This window comes from Meleagris gallopavo, chromosome 17 (assembly GCF_905368555.1).
Source record: "Meleagris gallopavo chromosome 17, MGAL_WU_HG_1.1, whole genome shotgun sequence".
NCBI classification, from domain to species: domain Eukaryota; kingdom Metazoa; phylum Chordata; class Aves; order Galliformes; family Phasianidae; genus Meleagris; species Meleagris gallopavo.
The window spans coordinates 2584118-2603250 of NC_139420.1; the positions used below are offsets into that span (position 1 = coordinate 2584118).

At 43.2% G+C, this 19133-nt stretch overlaps 1 long non-coding RNA gene across 2 annotated transcripts in view; it reads left to right on the plus strand.

Annotated features, from left to right (window-relative positions):
* Window positions 1–2343: 2343 nt before the first annotated feature.
* Window positions 2344–19133, plus strand: part of LOC146543163 (uncharacterized) — a 38818-nt gene continuing 22028 nt past the window's right edge. For both annotated transcript variants that reach the window (XR_014886936.1, XR_014886937.1), the window contains exons 1-7: window positions 2344–2457; window positions 7494–7681; window positions 9270–9405; window positions 12347–12474; window positions 13461–13676; window positions 13844–13978; window positions 18046–18199. This is a non-coding gene — a long non-coding RNA (uncharacterized LOC146543163). The remainder of the gene's footprint in view (window positions 2458–7493; window positions 7682–9269; window positions 9406–12346; window positions 12475–13460; window positions 13677–13843; window positions 13979–18045; window positions 18200–19133) is intronic.

Below are 19133 nucleotides of genomic sequence, written 5' to 3' on the forward strand. Positions count from 1 at the left end.
TCTCATTGCCAAGAGGACATGCTGCCGTTCTGATAAGGAAGAGTAACGCCAAGTTGTTTCTCCATTCCCAGAACACAAATCCATTTTTGCAGGCTGTTAGCCAGATTATGATATGAATCAATATTGCCTCTGTAGTTATCCCCAGTTGAAGGCCGTTTCATTTGCACTTGGTATTTGTCTATTCTGGTTTAGTGTGAAGCAGGCGGGGGATTTCTTTGCACTGCTGAAGAATTGCTACAAGGCATCATGAGAGAAAGCTGTTTTATTGCAGGGTGAAAATCAGAAACATACGCAGTCTGTTTTGTAGAGCATTAGGGCATCCTTTGACTGAAAAGTACCATAATGAGAAATGGACTATTAACTGTTATTCATGGTTACGTATGCAAAGCTTGTGAGCCAAGTTTAATTAAATTCAATGAAGACATATGCAATAAAAATGAACAATTAGCAGCAGTGAGGGGTTCTGATCTGAATCTGTGAAGGCTTTCTTCATCCCTGTTGTATAGTGAGAAATGAAAAGAGTACTTCATCTCAACTCTGACCTGTATAGAAACAGAAAGCTCTGTATTGCCCAACTGCAAGGGGGTAAACTCTGTTTCCTTGTCTTTGTCCTTGATTATACGCTCAGCATAATTGCCTAGCTTACCAGTTCACCTTCAGGTACTGACAAAATGCTGTGTGTCACACAGAGAACACGTCTTATAAATGTAAAAGGTTACGATACGAATCGTAACGAACTCTTACAGGAGGCCTGCTGCTCTGTGCAAACAATAGCCAGTAGCTAGCCAGTGTTCTAGCACAGTCCGTGCTGCTGGTGGGGATGGGTGCTAAGTAATGCTGCAGGGGTGCACTGCTGAGCTAAAGATGCTTGTTCAGTGTTCCAGGTTCTCTGTGCTGTGTCATCTCTGGTGATGCTGTGTTAACAGTGTAGATCCCTGTGAGAAGGCTTGATGTTTTCGCATGCACCAGTGAGAAATGAGCAAAGAGAGTTTGTACAGGATAAATGGTGGATCTTTGCTGGTCTGGCTCATTTTTACTGGAATGGGTCTGGGAGGAAATCATATGAAACATAGTGCAAGGAAATCTGAGCTGATGTGTAACTTTTGAGAAGTAGTGGGAGCCCAGCAGAGGCTGCGTAACCCTTCGCAGGCCAAGTCCCAGGTAAGGATTTGTTCTTGGGCTTCCTCCGTGTGCTAAGCTGGCACACAGTGCTATGCACAAAAAGGAAAATGTGAAAGGTTAGCAGTGCTTCTTAGAGTCTCAACTTGGACAAAGAGTTTTGAGAGCTCAGTTTTTCTTGCAAAGGGATCAGTACAACTTCACTTGTACTGCAGATAGCACCTGTCCTCCAACTTGCATAAACCAGCATGAAGTTGGTGAGAACCTTGCACTGAGAGTTTTGTTGGTAAAATGGGAATGGGACGATGTCTGAGCAGCATCAAATGGGTACGGCCAGCGTGGGGACAGAGCATCATCGCTCAGCAAACCAGACTACCCATGTAGCCTCAGGTGATAGCTTCCTATGGAATACGCTCTTGCAGTACTGATAATGTTGTGTTCTCTGTAAAGATGTGAGGTCTGAATGCAGGTGCAGTGAGTACTCAGAATTTCAGACTTTCCTCACGTTCACCTCCCTCTCTTTGTATTTAGGCCTGGGGAGTCAAGCAGAGCTACCTTTTAAAGATGCCATTGAAAATTGGGGATGGGAGAAAAGTCTTCAAAGGCTGTTGTGGGCGTGGAGAGGGATGGGGATTTCTAACGGGATTTAATGGAGCTGGGAGCTGAGTTATTTAAGACTAGAGCAAAGATCCTTTGTATTGACAATTCGCTGTATGAGCCATAAACTCTTCACTCTGCGCATATAAAAGATGAAAGGACCAATTACTTATTGAGGCATTAAACACCCAGGGGACAAGGACTCCTGTCTGGCAATAGTAAACATATCGACTGAAACCTATTTGAATTTCAAATTGCCAAATGTCCTGATTTTTGAAAAGCTTCCTATGATAACCAAGGTCTGGAAAGTCAATTGAAACTTAATTCTCCCCGATATCTCATGGGGATAAAGTACATGAATCCGGACAGATTCAATTATTTAATTTTAATGAAAAAATAGATAGCTGCTTTATAATTTCCTTACAGAGCAGTAGATGGGAGTTCAGCTCCTTTTTCTCAGATGTTATCCCAGGATAAATGACAGCTGAGGTCTGCCAAATACAGGTTGCTGGGAGGTTAATGTCCAAGGATTTTCTGTTCCCCATTGTTCCTCGGTCGCCCTTCACGATGTCAGGCTGATTGCCAGGCTGATGTGTGTGCTCTGCCTGCAGGTGGTGCAGATGCTATGGATAAAGCATTACCCAGGGGATCTGTTACAGAGTGCTCTACATCCACATGTTGCAGAAGAACGTTTGCTGTCTCATCCATTGGAAAGACTCTCCCAGAGCAAAGCAGCCACAGGTCAGTGCTGCTGCTCTCTGCAGGGTGCGGGAAGGTACTGTGTGACTGCTCTGAGGACAAAGTGAGAGCAACTCGGGGGAAAAAGCCTCTCAGATCCTGCTCCTCTATTTCGGGTGGCAGAACAAGGTTCTGTTTGGAAATGCCCCTAGTGCCAGCAGAGGAGCTTGGGTGCTCTGGGAGTGATGTGAGCCCCACGTGATTTGCCTCAAATCATCTTTCACTGCTCTTGCTACATTCATTACTAAGATAATTCATTGTGATTAACGCCATTAATGTGAGTAACAGTGGAGTTAGTATTTCTCTGTATTTCACAGCATTGCTTTAAAATTTGACTCCATGGGACACCATGGAAACAATTAGTGCAATGTAATCATGGGTATTTACTATTCAATACGTTTTCCTTTTGTTTTCATCATAATGCTGTATACAGAACAAGATACACAGCAAAAGCAGGGTTGTTATCAACACCTCAGAGGAGTTCATCCTCCTCTTTGTATGCTCTGCACACATAGAGTGAACATCCATAATCGTAACAGTTGACTGCATGTGTACTGAGGGGCAGAAGAGACACCTCCTTCTGTGTGCTGTCCTTGACCTTGGCATAATAAGGTTTTTATCAGATACAGTCAACAGGAACACCACACACTGCTTCTGGCTGAGTAAAACTGCTGCTTGCTGATGCTTTTGTTTTAATAGGTCCGTGCTAAATAAGACAGGATGAGTTGCTGCATGTAAGATACATTCAGCTGGTTATGAAAGAGATTTCGTATCTCTGCCTTTGTCTCCAGTGGTTTCTGTTGGGATTCCCATCATGCAGTCATTTTTCTGTATTCTGTTTTCTCACTGGTCTACAGTCATAAATGAAGGCATGCATTCATCACCACAGCAGCTTTAAATATCAAATGCTTGATGAATTTACTCTCAGATGGCCGGAAGCAATACTGTGATTGCAGCGTTTTATAATCATCAAGACTTGTTTCTCTAAGCTGAATTAATTTGCATGAGCAATGAGTTATTAGAAAAGTTGCTGGTAACTGGCGCGTACGAGCAAATAGTGGGAGAACTACTGCAGACTGTGCCTTCCTTGGGGAAACTCAGCTTTGCAAAATGTTTTGAACCAGTGGGTGAAGAATTGTATCTGGGGGCAAAGGTTTAAAATAGAAACAAGGAATGCAAGCCTCTGTGGTCACATCTGTGGAGTCAGGCTCCCCCTGTGGCCAGACAGAGCATTCCCATGTTTCTACCAGCACCCATCTCCAGCTATGGCCTTACTTTGCAGTAAATCCAGCACTGGAGTTTGAAATGCCTGTCAAAAATACAAAGAAAGCATTGCTCTTGTGTAAACTCAACCTGTCACTTAGGTGCGCTCAAGAATTCTTGATGAGTTAATTGTGTACCAGCAGATGAGATATTCTGTCCCCCTTCTTGCGACATCTAGGCTCTATATTCTGCCTGCTGACTCAATCAGTAGGAGTAAATGTCATGCTCACCCTTCTGCGATCCCAGTATTTACATCAAGGCGGGTTGGTGGCATACAGATCTGGATGGATGATTGGGCTGGCATTTGTTCTCGTGGCTTCTTTTTAAGGAGTTTGAAGGTTTCTCTCTTGGGACCGAGGGGCAACATCTGTGTCTGCAGCAGGATCTCCAGCTTTTCTTTTCTGTGAAGGTGCTTAACCGCTTCTGTTAATTACCTTAAGTGGAGGGCAGTGTTTACATTTTCCAGTTTCAGTGAGGTTTCTCCATCTCATTGTGGTATTCATTGCTGTATTAATTGCTTATGTACAAAAGCTTGTGGCATTGTGCAGAACACTAATAACAGGTCTTAATGACTGTGTACCTCCCTCTCCTTTTCCAGTCTGTGCCTTATTGATGTTTTCATTAAGCAGGCCAAGCAGGCTGGATGCACATACCAAAATGTCTGCTTTGCATCAGAGAGAAAGACAAATCCTTAAAGAAATTGGATGTGGGAGGATGCCAGGCAGCGAGCTCAACGGGACAAATAAAAACACTCTGAATAATCACGTTGGAACTTCTGATCAGGAGAGATGGCAGAAGGAAAGACTGTGTATTACTAGAGTTTCCAGAAAATTCTTCCTAGATTATAAGTGTGCTGGGAGGAAGGTGATGTGGGAAGTCTCCTGGCAGAGCTGGGCGAACAGCTTTGGGTGTTGAAATACGGCGGGATGACCTGTTAGCTTAAGGGCTCGTGTAGCCTTTCTGAAATGGTTTACCAGTCATATTTTGTCATGTCCGCTGCTGTGATGATTTTTAATAATTCCAAAGAAGGGGAAAAGCCATAGGAGAAGAGAGTTTGCTATCAGAACCTCTTGTGGTGGGAGACGGAGTGACGCAGAATGACATTTAGCAGGTGGATCTGTCACAGATGAGACTTCCTACAGCCAGGAACAGCAGTCCTTCTGATACTTGCCCTTCTGGAAAGCACTGTTGCTGTTTCTTGAGGTGGTGGGAATGATAAGAGTGCTGTGAGACCCTGAGTGGTTGTGTCTACACGTGGTGGAACTTAATGATTCCCCATGAATGGAGCTGATTGCTCAAGGCCAGATCCCAGCAGGCGAAGTAGGAAGGGGGGGAATGGAGACTTAAAGGCATGGTTGGAGTCAGAAACCCAGTGAGCCTTGTGTCCTTAGCATCTTGTGGAGATCTTGTGCTAATCAGAGATCCCCTGTCAGTAGAGTGAAACCATTTTATTTCATCTGAGCATCCGGACCAGGAACTGAATACCACTGAGAACAAAGCCAGGCCCTTCAGTGAGATGTAGAGAAGTGGCTGCAGGTTCTGAGAGTCCCAAGATGTTAAAGCCTCAAATTGCAAATATAAAATAAGGCTATTTTAGGTCAATTTTAGTCATTCTCAAAATGCATTAATTATGTTTTTTTCTAATGCTAGGCCTGTGCATTTTGACTTCTGTTGCCAGGGGAACTTGGCTGTATCAGTGGAAAGATATGAAAAATAGCGCTAATGAACCCAAGTTACTTCTGAAGTGTTCAGAGTAGAGGACAGCATGGTGGATGTGCAAATTTCTGTTGGAATTCACTTGGAGGACCTGAACAGCTTGCAAAGCCTCCAAACAAAACTTGTTATTCTGACAGCTTTAACATGGACCTTCTCTTTCTAGCTGTTTGCATGTATATTTCTCTCTGTATATTTGTATACACATGAATTTATCCTTGGTTCATGCTGCCTCACATAAAAAGACACAATTCCTTTGTCTCCTAAATTGGAGACACTGCCATCCGAGTTTTTGTTCCCTCCTCAAGCTCTGGGGATGGTCTGTGCAAAAGGCACAGTGACAGTGATGCTTTTCTTCACACTTTTCTTCTCACCTTGGGAATTTTGTCAGGTGCTACTTCAGAGGTATTTCATTCATTGGATTCACGAATTATATTCAACCTTTATTTGCCCGTTCATCAGATCACCCTCTATTTTGTTATTCCTTTGAGAGAATCCAGCGTGAATTGGAATTTATGAACTATCAGTGTCTCCCATGCTCACTAAATATGCCAGCACTCCACCAAACCTGATGGATGAGCATGAGTAATAACTTGGCATTTTGTAGAGCTTTTCATTTCAAAGCCCTTCTCAGTGGAAGTATAATTATCTCCATACGGCAGAGGAGGAGTGGAGGCACAAAGCTGCTCAGATCAGGAAAGCATCCAGGTCTCCTAAGATCTCCCTTCAGTGCCTTGACACTGCCTTCACTGCTGACCCGAACCCGGCTCTTTGCGGTTGTTCCACCTTTCTCTCTTCATTCCAGGGGGGTGCTGGGGGTGCTGGGGAGAAGGCAGTGAGTTTGTACCTTTTCAGTGTCACGAATAGCATTTCCAATACAGGTTGGTCAGAGCTCTGTAAAGATAATTGAGTTTCAGTTTATATTCAGAATAATAACTTAAATGGTAGTAAGTGTGTTCATTGATATTTAATTTGGTGTGGCTAATTTACTCACTGTTAGTGAGCTGCCTGGGTATTTCTTATCGCCTTCACGTGTTATCTGAATCTTGTTGCACATTTGTTCTGTAGCCATGTAACTATGAGTTAATTGCATGGCAACTGAATTTATGCTCTGGTTTGGAAGGACTTCTCCTCACTCAGATAAGCGATAGACAATTATGATGTTCCTTCTTTAATTAATATAAATTAAGGGGTTATTTGACTGATCTTGTGTGCAGATTTGGGGAGCTGCAGATTGCTGCTCGAGCCAAGCTGAGCTCTCACCACTCCCAGTGTCATCAGTGCTGCTCTGTAGATGTCAGGGATTTTGCATGGGAAAATACTGTCTCTCTGTAACAGGGAATGACATGTATGTAACATTAAACGTTTGCCCATCGTGGCACTTGCTGTGCTTCATCATGCCTTAGAGAGGAGCATGCCGGTGTGCTGTGACCTATTTACAGCAAATGCAAGTCAATATCTATTAACTTCTCCCCGTTCTTTCAGTCAATACTTTGTCCTTAAAGCAGTTGTTTTTCTTCGCCAGCTGCACAGCTCACGATCACAGAGGAATTTTTCTCACCTCCTTCCCCCAGCACTTTTTCCCATTAATATGGTCAAACGATGTTCATTTAAAACACACCTGAGACATGGAAGATAAGTGCAGGATGGAGACAGCCACCTGGCACTATGGCTTTCTCAGCTCTCTTTTGCCGGATGAACGCTGATTTTCACACATTTATTTCTTCCCAGTGCCTTGGGTAGGGGCAGGGCAGGGCAGGAGGATGCTTTGCTGGAGCACAGCTGAAGGCGCAGCATGGAGCACTAACTGCCCCCCCACTGTTGCTGGAGAAATGCCTCCAAGAGTTAACAGAATTAATTAAAAACTCTGTCATATAATTAAAACTCCCATTTGACCCACATCATCTCCTGTGCTGTAGAGAAGGAGACAGTGCTTGCTGGCAGCCACCCGCTGCTGCATCCTGCTGTCCTCTGGCACTGTGCAAGTTGGACACAAAGGTGCCTCTGCTCCATGGGGCTTTGTTGGCTTTGGGCTGAGTTGGGCTTTGTTGCTTTGTTTACAGTGAAAGCATTTCTAACTTCGGTGTGCAAATGGAGATGCTGCTGTCGGGGTTCAGCCCACGGGAGTGTGGTACAGCTGCAAAGAAGAGCATGGACTCAAAGTGTCACTGCGCAGTGCGGCTGCTGAGACTGTGGGGTGAAAGCATGCTGGATTGGAGGTGCTGGGAGAAAGCACAAGCAGTCCTTCAAGGTACTTAAATAATGTTTCAGGACTCAAGTGAAATGCTCTTGTTAGGCCCTCTGGAGGAGAAATTGACATGTGATTTTTGTGCCACCTGCAAAATTAAAAGAAAATGCTGTTGGCTGCTGCATTGTCTCCTGAAAGGCAGAGGGACTGGCAGAAATGTAATTAAATTACCTGCAGCATTCATCTGTTGTCATAGCAGCCCTTGCAGTGAATACAACAATAATTTCATCTACAGCTTAGCTTAATGCAGCCTCACCTAGACCAGCCTGTAGGCAATTTTTTTATTCCGTATCTGGCAGAGAAATAATTCAAGAGTTCCCAATTCAGTTTCACCAACTGTAGTGTATTTCAGTGCACAGTCACAAATTATGCATTTGCTGCATTACTCCAGCATCATATAGCCATGACCATTACCTATGGGTGCTCTTGTGTGATTCAGAGATCAGATTAGGTGCCTATAATCTTCTTACAGCCTTAAAAATTCCAGTATCACTGCATCATCTTATATAGTAATATAAGTTATTATTACTGTATTATAGTAATGAAAGCACAATACAGTGTTATTCTGTCTTGACTAAGTCCAAGAAGACCTAACTCTGCTGTAAACCTTTGCCAAGTAGCACATTTCTAACTGAGATGTTATTGATGGACCTAGGTGTAGTGGCTCCACACATCTCCTGTCTGCCCTTCAGTAAATGCAGAATGAGCTCCATGGCTCAGCTCAGTGTCCCATAGGTAGGCAGTTCCCTTTGCTGTGCTTGGCAGAGATGGGCCAGCAGAATGTCTCTACAGAAAGGCTGAAGAATGGAGAGAACACCTAATCCCTAAAGGTGGAGCACCCATTAAGTCCAAGAAAGGGTAGTACTAATTTCCATTGATTACTCTGCTTTGGATACAGTGGATTTATCACTGTAAGAAATTTCAATAAAACTTGCTGATATTCTATTTTATTCTATTAAATAGTGTATTTACTATTTTCCTCTGTAAATGACAGCTATTTGCCACTTCTCTCTATTAGTCACACATTTCAGATATGTAGGAGTTACATTTCAAGGGAGCAATTAAAAACAAATACAAAATGGAAGAATAAGATAAATGAGACATACAACATCTGCAAGAAATCAGATATATCTGGGAAATATCTCCTTCATTTTGTTTCTCTCCATTCCTGCTAGGCAGTTCTAGGGAGCTGAGGTTCATCCTATGACGACTTACTTTTATCTCACAGATTCAGGAATTCACAAGTTGAAGATTGTTTAAAATACCATGTGAAAAAGGCTACCCTGTGCATGGGTGAGATAAGCTGATTTGTAAGCTGAGGCTTTCCTTAGCCCGGTGCTTAGTGTATTCTTCCTTTGGGCATGCTCTGCTCAAAGCACTGAAGCTGTCTTTCTCTGGAGCAACTGTGCATAATAACCTCCTCAGGCTAAACAGTGCAAAAATGAGTTGTTGGAAGTTGCTTATGTGTTGTCCTTTTACTTTTCATCGTATAAATAGACCCAATAATAAATCCACATGCACGCTACCTCTCCTGTGATGCTCTCAGGAGCTTTACACAGGAGCATAAATAGTATTTGTTCCTGTTTTACAGATGAGGTAGGAGGGATGGCAGTAACAGAAGAGCACAGCTGAATCTCAAGATCTCGAGCAAGAATAGCAGCAGTTTGAGCATTTAAATATGCCTTTGCCATGCTGGAGCATTCCAAGCAGTGTGTGCTTCAAGTTTGGTAAGTATCAAGTAAATATCAGACTGTTCTTTTTTCAGATTGTACTAGATGTACTTTCTAGATGTACTAGACAGAGAGCAAGCAGGAGGGATACAGGTGAGCACTTGTCCACCTCTTGTACCTGAAATGGATCACTGTCATACATCAAATTTGCCTTTCTTGGGCTCAGATACAAATTGTTTCATTGGTCAACTCCAGTTCCCATTAAAGCCAAATATGATAAATTCAAAGCTTTAAATAATCACAAGTGCATCCAAGTGACCACAGGCCTGCAAGGTTACAAGGGCTTAACCACTGAGAAACCCTGCCTGACAGCCATCTGTTGGTACTTGCATTGTGAAGCTGAGAAAGATGCTCATTTACAAAATGAAAAAAGCTACTTACTCCACAAAAGTTTTGTTCTGGGTTTCATCAGAAATACTGCAAAGTCAGAAACAACAAAGTACCGCATGATTTAGCTGCTATGGCTCGTCTAACCTACAAATTACTAGTTTTCCTATGACTTGCATGTCACGTTCAAAATGCTCTGATTTCTGCTCCAGGGGACATGGCAGCTTTAAATCAATGAAACAGCCCACCCAGAGAGGCAGCAGCAGCAGCAGGGTTCTGTTGCAGCCTGCTCCAGGCTCCCTGGATGCTGCACTCATGTCCCATGGAGCTGACATGGCTGCAGCCCATGGGCTCTGAGCAGCCTCTTCTACTACAGAAGGAGCTGTAGGGCAAAAAGGAGAGATCGAGCCTCCCACATCTCTTTCTGCAGACAGATTCCTTGGCTGTTAGTTTCATATTGGAGGATTGGAAATGGAGATGATGTTGAAGGAGAGAAGCCATTGAAAAAGTATTGAATGCCACTAGTATTTCTGATCTGATGCAAAAATGAGGTCAGTTGTGAGGGAGTAAACTAAAGAAAGAAGGAAATTTAAAGATCCAATGGTAAATATACCGAAGGTGGTGGAACATAACAAGTTAATAAACTCAAAGGGATAATTTAATTCGACACCAAGAATATGTGTCTGTGTGCCCTACAGAGTAGGTAAGGATTTGACATGACAAGATGGGAAGGTTTTGTTATCCTCTTGTCTTGCTGGGATTTGCTTCAATTATGCCAAAGAATGTTACTTCATTCTTGCCCTAATAACACTGTAGAAGAAATTAAATTACTCATATGTAACAAAAGTGAACTGATTTTGACATCTCTTCGAGGCAAAACTCCCTCTGTGCTAGCTCCTAAGCACATTCTCCTTCACTTAAGGTCTCATGCATATGTATGATTATCACTCATAGTAAATATAAGCACTTTGCGAGAACACAAATTAACTGCAGAATGTAATGGAGGTTGCCAAGGGTATTTTTTATTGTTGACTGTAATACGAAGTCTACAATATGGGTACGATAATGAATGGGTCATGAAACAGGCAGAAATAATCCCATCAAAGGATGCTGTGACATCAGAAACCACAACAGCAAAACTGATGTCACTAGAATCCCAAGCTACTTTTATTGAGCTTTTATTGCGTTTCATTTTAAGAGAAGCTTCGGTTTGACTTGAAGGTTTTCTTTATATTTTTGTAACGCTTTGATTGGAGGAAGAAACAATTAAAGACAGTGGAGCTAAGAAAAAAATAATTTTATTTTTTAAGGCTGACAGACCTCAGCTTTTGGTTTCAGCTATATTAATAACAGTGGGTTGTCTTCAATCTGATTGCTTTTTCTTAGTGTTTGATTGTCTTTCATTATATTGGCTGCGTTTGGGGAAGTTTTTTATCATAAATTTAGCCTCCAGGAATAAACCTTCCAACCTTGCAACTAAAGTTGAATCCTGCATGGCACAGCCTATTGTCTCAACGATCTGCTGTTCCAGGCTTTCATTAGGAGGAAAATAACATGTCCCCGACTATGTAGCATTTAAAACAAGAAAAGCTTTATTTTTAAAACCCATTTCTTTTCCCAGCCTATTCTGAATACAGCTATCAACCTTTTGTTCTTTTGAGAAAACAACATTTTACCTGACCTTTTTCAGACTGATCTTTATTCGGATCCTCCCCCCCAGGACCTCAGTACCTCCACCCTCCAGGAGGCATTCTGCTGCTGCTGTGTCTTTAGGGCAGATGCACGACTTAACCTCCTGTGAACTGTTGTCCTAAACAGCAAAGGCCAGTTTTGAGATGGATTTTCCTGAACCGTTTTTCTGTCTTGAGCCTCAAGTCTTTTTATGAAGCAGGGATGGAGTTTTAGGAGGGAGCTGCTGAGCTTTCCATTTTAAACCAGCTAAAGAAGCAAGAAAGACTGGGAGATGAGTGGCAGGGAGCTGGACCAGCTCTGCATGCCTTTGGCTGACCATTGCAACACTCGGGCTGCACTGATGACCCAGGGAACAGGCAACAAATCCTCTTTAGGCTGTGATGGATCTCCCAGTGCACAGGGACACGCTGCCATCTCAGGCATGCCCTCGTTATAAGGAACAAATCCAAGAAAAGCAGTGAGCAGGTATATTGCAGGCATGGGAGGGTGTGGAGGAGGAAGGGAGCTAAACCTTCATTCCAAATGATGTTGTCCTCTCCATCTATGATTGAGTAGATGAGGAAAATGGAGACAGATGGCCCTGGTTTAACTTTAACCATGCTTTGCTGCAGTTCAGCATCACAAGCTGCTCTGCACAGCACGTCGCAGAAGTCAGCTTGGTGCTGAGAAATGGTGTGTGGGGGGAGGCACTGAGCCAGCAGAGAGCGAGCATTGAGGCCCAGCAGAGCATGGTGCTGGGTCAGAGCAGTGCACTCAGAGCTCCGCACATCCAAGAGCTTAGTGCTTCTGATGCAGCTCCCCAGTAATATGTCCAAATACCAAGCGTTTTAAAAGACATTCACAAAGTAGATGAAATATACAAACTAATAGAGAATGAAATTTCTGCTTATTTTACCCATCATCATCTTTGTTTCTAAAGCAAAATGAGCCTGGCACACAGACAACGGCAAACATAGCATTTTAATGACACTTAGAGCATCTCAGAGGACCATTCAAAGCAAGAAGAAAGTGGTGATGTCCTTAATGACAGCAGATGGTTTCTTCAAGGTGAATAATTTTATTGTTTATTGCCCGCTTTGTGTAGTGCAAGAAATGACATTTAAGAAGCTGCTCAAAGATATTGTTTCAATGCACAAAGAAAACATTTAGGACCCAAATTATCTATACCAGTGACTGTGTCATCACTAGAGCTTTAAGTCTGGCTTAGAGGTATGTAATGTACTGGCAGTAGGATTATCAGATGGTGGGCTTTCAGAAAACTGAACGTAGGGGTAAGGCGTGTGCTTGGAAAATGTGTTCCCTGCAGTGTTTTGCAATAAACACCCTTAAAATCAGGAAAGAAATGGGAAAAAAACAAACAAACAAACAAGCATACATATGTAGCTATCTGAGTTTTTGTGGTTAAGCAGCAGTAGAACGTGCCCAGTTTTAGCAGCTTGGTCAGTCAGTCACTTTGGTATCACTCACTGCTGCCATAGCGGTATTTTAAACTTGGTTGCCTGCAGCTTTGCTAAAGAAGCGTGTTAGAAGGCTAAGAGTGCACTGAACACCAAACATAACGTCTGCTTTGCTGTATTTTGCTGCTGGCAACGAAAGCCAAGGGTTGGGTGAACACTCAGCACTGGAACGCTGGTGAAAATACGGCCTGTGAGGAAACAAATATGTTATAAGAGTAGGTGATCTTGTGAAGCTTTTATTATGTACCTTTTTCATTTTGGGAGAAAATGAAATACCGTTTGAAAGCTTTCCTTTTCCAAGATCCAGGATGGGAGAAAAATATTGTATAATGCAATAGCACTTGAAAAGTGTTCTTAAATCTTCTGTAAGCTTGTGTTCAACATTTCATCTGGAGCAAAGATTTTAGTGCGTTCATATTTATTTGGGGAAGTCTTTCAGCTCATTTTCCGGGTTGTTTCTTTCTCCTTTTTCCTCTTCATATTCACATACTCCCTCCAATTCCTGCCTCAGCAGACATCTGTCACTTCTGCAGGGATCACACCGAAAAGAAATTTAAGTGTGACTTTTTCCCACAGGTAAAATACATATTGCTCACTAATGAAAACTGGTTTGAGACTGTACTTCGACTGTGCTCTGCCCAAAGCTATCTGCCACCCATAGCTTTGGCCATTTTCTTCTGATCTTGCAGTGGGATTTGAAGCCTGTAAGGGCAGGCATGTGCTTCTGGAGGGGAAGAAAAGGTCTCTGAAGGCAGAAGAAAGAAAACAGCTCTTTACAACTTGGTGGTTCAGGTTTGTTTCTTTCTTTTTTTCAAAGATACTCCTGGAAGGGTGGTGAAAAGGTCACAACAGAATTACAGGAGAAACTTGTCCAGAGATCACGGGCACAAGCTGTTTTCAGAGCAATTTTTCCAGACAAAACATAATCAAAGACAACAACAACATTTTGCCTTTTACAGGAAAGGCCATGTAGGATTTCAGTGCATCAGCTCAGCCTGGAGGACAAGAGGACACAGACCCTAAGAGCAAGGAGAGCCCTTCCCCGTCAGCTACTTGTGACTGCTCCATGGATGGTGGCACTGAGTGCAGTGGAGGTACAGCCTGGGATCCTGCCAAGATCTGATGCTACAAATTATATGTATTATTCCTTCCCTTGCTTCATTTGATATACGGTAAAAAGACAAACCTGAAAACAGAGAGGGGGGCTGAGGTATTTCGCAATATGAGCCATTTGTATTGCTGTATCAGAAGTAACTAATTAAGCTTGATGTAAGTAGCACAAGCTCTCTGTGCAGCTCTGTAATACCAGTTATCTGCCTCAGCAATTTCCAAAGCAATCATGGGCTTCTGTTGGTTGCCAAAGAATTTCTCTTGCTTGCAAATCAGCCTTCAGCTAATCCATCAGTGATTCCCGTGGCACAATGACTGGAACGATCGGATGAGCTCCGTGCCTTCTGGACGGGAGCAGGGATGAGGCTGCAGAGCAGTACAGCTGGTGATGATGCTCTCTTCTCCCAAAGCAGCTTTGCTGTGGGGTTGTGTTTGAGACATGGACCTTGGCTCATAGCGGGCAAGCTAAGGCAGGGCTTTGTTCTCTTGGGTGCAGATCAAAGAATTACAGGATGGCTTGGGTTGGAAGGGATCTTAGAGATGAAGCAGTTCCAAGCCCATGCCAGGGCAAGGTTGCCACCCACTAGAGCAGGCTGCTTTGGGCCCCATCCATATAGGATGGAAAAGCACACACTGCCTTTATTCTCTTTAACTGTTAAAACCATTTTTGTAATTGACTTACAACTGCATCATGTAAGAGTTTTAACATCATTGCAAATAATTATGACATATGATTAGATAAGCAGTTGAAAAGCTTGGAGGGAGAGGGGTGTGAATCATTGCATTTCTTAAAAGTGATCTCTCACTTAGTTTTGTGCTTTATTTATTATGATACTGTCCTTGACAACTTAATAAAATTTTTTTGGAAGGAAATCTTTTTAATTAGCTAACTTCTGGGGGCTTTTGCCATAATCTCTCAGACAGGGTTCCAAGGCAGAACTGGTAATTTAAACCACTGGACTTGGTTAATTCTATTGCTTTAGATCAGTTTCTAGCCTGAAAACTTGTGTGGCAGGAGCATGATAGTCTGTCTTTAAAAGGCTGAGGGAATTAAATCTCCCTGTCCTTCCTCTGAAGGGAAGGGCGCAGGTTTATGCCTTGCTGTGTTCCCTGACAAGAGATTACATCGAGCTGTAAGGAAGGGCCTGGGCTTCAGCCTTGTGTATACATTTCTTTTAAAGAAGTGGCAAATTAAAAGTAATGACTTGGGCATTGCATGTTTGCACTTTCTGCTGGCTGTAATAAATCTCCACACTGAACTGTCGGACGTGTTAAATCACCACAGAGGAGCTTGTCCTTGTTCTTGCTTCAGAGACAATAGGATTTTAACAAACAGTATCTTTGATTAGGTCCAGCAGAAAAACGAAGGCTAACGGAGTAGTTGGAGCTGTCAGGGATTCAGCCAGAATCCTTGCAAGTCACCGTAACAGCAGAAGTGCTCACAGGCACACCTGAAAACTGACAGCAGGCTTTGGTTGTTGGGATAGAACCCCTCAGACCCCACCAGACGCAGTCTGTTGAAAGCACTGAGGTGACGTGCTTCTGTTGCTTTTTCTTTCTTTCTTTTTTTTTTTTTTTTTAAGTTACCTTTGTACAATTATCTAGGTTAGCTGGTGATTTAAGCCATATGTGCTGTGCATGGCTGCAGTCGTGCCTGCTGCTGCCAGGTCTGCAGGTTGGCTCCCGAGGGCTCCGTGCAGATGTCGAATGCAGACACACAGGTGTGCAGCTGTGCCATCCTGTCCTGAAATAGAAGTCTTGTCTTAGATATGATGACTTGAGTGTGGGTAGACAATATGATGAGAGCCCAGATAGATAACATGCTTATTTTAATAAGTGGAGTCCTGTTCCTTGGAAGAAGCAGCAGCAACTCACAAGAAAAGAACTAACTCAGGAAAATGAGACGTGACGGGCTGAGCCGGTGGATGAGCAGTGATGATAGATAGCACTGAAACAGATCTGCAAAATGCACTTGGACTTAATTTTAAAGATTCTTAATATTCTCATGAGATCTGTAAAAGTCTCCAGGATAGACTTTCCACCACTTAATATTATTATTTATGTTCTGGCCACAGACGAAAGGGCTGGAATAAGGGGCCAGTACTTCAAGTGAAAGAAATCCTCAAAATAAAAGCGAGCAAAGAAACCTGGGCTCTTTTGCTTTGGAATAATGACTGTCCCGATGGGATAATTAATTTCTCTTAGAGGAGCTCGTTATTTTTCAAAGATATTATACTTATGCAGATTTAACTGTAGAAATATTATATTGTTGTAATTTCTCCAGTGTGATGTAGCTCTAATTACTCACTGCTCAGAGCATGAAAAGGAAATAAAAGATGAACAGCACATTAATTCTTATTTTTAAAGCAAAGAAGAAAGATAAGTTTTAAAAGAAGAAAAGCAGAGCCTTGTCACAGGCGGGGAGCCCTGGTACAGCTCACACAGAGGATCTGCACCAGCACAGTTTCTCCCAGGGGGACGTTGCCATAGGTGAGCAACAGCCTGCAAAGAATGCTGGGGAAGATTTGCACAAGATACAGCAGGATGAAAGAAGCATGGCCTGCAGCACCTGCTACCGAGCACAAAGCCAACATGCTGTGCTTCTGTCACCTCTTTCTTGGGAACAGCTCAACCACTGCCACCTGCCCAAAGCACACACCTTACTGCAGCTGCCTGCATGAACTTAACACAGCAGGGAGAGCTCTGTGTAGCCCAGGCAATGCTGGAGCCAGTTTCCCCTGCAGTTTGTCCCACTGGAGTTGCAGTGTGCCTACAGCAAACCTCACTCTTGGACATGTCCACCTGTATTGCTGGGAAGAGCCTGCAGTGGTTGCAGTCCAAAGCAGCACCAAAACATCCATCCATCAAGTTAGCTCTAGGACAGCAATTATGGAGGGTTATTCATGTGCTGGTCATCGAGGTGTGATGGGATGCTGACAGCTCCCTGTGTTGACGAGAACTGCAGTGTCTGGTTGTCAGATTTAGGGAAATGAGATGCACTTTGGGCCAGGATTTCCAAATTTGCCATCTTACTTTCACATAATGAGCATCAAAAGATTCTTCATGGGAATAGTTCTTTTCTCTCTCAGCCACGCAACCTTTAAAAATACTGCTGCTACCAATGGAGCTTTCCCTCAGCACTTGAGCACTTTCTGCTCTGGTCTCCTGCACAGCCATCCCAGGTGCAGGTCCTGAGGGTACAGGACTGAACAAAAGCAGAATGAGCTCTGCCAGCTGCCTACCTTGCTTCTGACCGATTGCCTCCATCCTCCTCCACCACCAAGAAGGGAGATGATTGAATTGCTGCCCAGCTTCTTTGTCATGTGCCTCAGCATCCCACCAAGCATAGGCACAAGGCCATGTAGCTTCCATCACCTGCCTGACCTTTAGATGCAAGTGTCTCAAACACTGGGGAGCGGAAAAGGCTGCTTTGTCTTGGGCAAGCATTGCCTTCATCTGCAGGGAGCTGAAGGAGCATTCATTAGGCATGTTAGGCATCCTACCAAAATTTAAGAATTGGATTCATAACTTCACTGTTCGCCATAAATAAGTCTCAGCTGCTGCATGATTGGAAAAATCCTTTATCTGAGACCCTAAGGCTGGTACCACACAAGGCTCTTTTCCTTCCTCCCTCCCACCCTCAGTCCTCCAGCAGATAGATTCCTCAACTTAAGGAAAATGTTTCATTTTAAGTGAGTTGAGGGATATCGTTGTGGTAGGCGGAGACAGCAGGTACCTGCTCACCAACCATACGTGCAGATGGCTTGGCAGATCCCAAATTACAGTGCAAGGAGGAACTGAAGGTTTTACAGGGGAAATTATTATTGTCAGTGTTTTATGGAGGAAATAACCCCATAGAACGTATTTTAAGGTAGTAGTTTAGACAGGAGCATGATAACATCATAAACCATAAGAGGAAAACTTGAGGCATTCAAAAACATCAGGGGAAAAATGAGAGTGAATTACTGCCATTTCACTTCTCCTGGTTATTTGTTGTCTTAAATGATACCTGTGCTTATGTTTGTAAATATATTTCTTTAATTCTTTTTAGATAACATCTATAACTGGAAGAGCTCACAGTGCCGCAGTGTTGAAGAACAAAGAAGGCCATGACTGTTCCCAGGCAGCAGCCAGAGCGTGCAGTTTAAGTGTGACACAGCAAGAAGAGATACAAGCATTCCCAGCATAAGAGGACAAGCCTGAAAGTAAGTCTGAATTATATTTAAGCAAATCTTTGGGAATTTTCCTCACTTTTTTGAAAGTATGATGAATGTTCGCCACTCTTCTGAGGCTCTAGTTCAGCATTTTTACTGCACATCACTCACCTGTACACGGACAAGTGGGTCTCTCCCTGGAGAACAGATTCGTAGGTGCTGTGCTGTAGCCAGGATGCTGAGCTCAGTGTGTCTCTGCTGATTTCCACCATTTTCCAGCAATATTTACGAAGGGTGTCTGCAGTAGAGCACATCCCAGGATATTTTCACATGAGAACACCCCTTTCCCAGCGAACTATCAGGGGATAGCATGAATTATTTTAATGGCTACATCACTTCAGCCAAAGCCTCCACCATCTGCTATACATTCTAATTACAAATGCAGAAAGCATAATTAGCAATCAAATCACATTTAAAAAAAAAAAAAAAGAAAGAAAATGAGCAATTAAAATGCACATTCTGCCAGGCAAATCCACCTCCTCAGCCAGTGCGTCCACCACATCACTCACCTGTTACAGACAGGGGCTGAATTAGTCCCAGGCCATTGGAGACTTCAGTCCTGCTGGTTTCCTGACAGCAGCTTCCAGGCTTGATCTTCTCCTCTTCCAGGGATGCTCTGCAGCTCCAGCCTGCTGTTGTATTTGTTGGTGGCTTGCTAACCCTCGGGGTGATTTTTTTTTTTTTGAGGGATCAGTTTATTTTTCCAATGCTTAGACATACCTTGTTGTCTCTGCCTCTTCTGGGATTCTTACAGCTTATGTGTCAAGAAAAGCTTGAGTATTTCAGAGCAATATGCAGGGAGTGATGGTGACACATTTGCCAGAAAACACCCCAGGCTGAATTCATCTTTGGTGCAGCGCTGCTGCACTTAGCAAACTTATCATCCTCCCTGTAACATTCATTTTGAAATATGCATTAACATTCA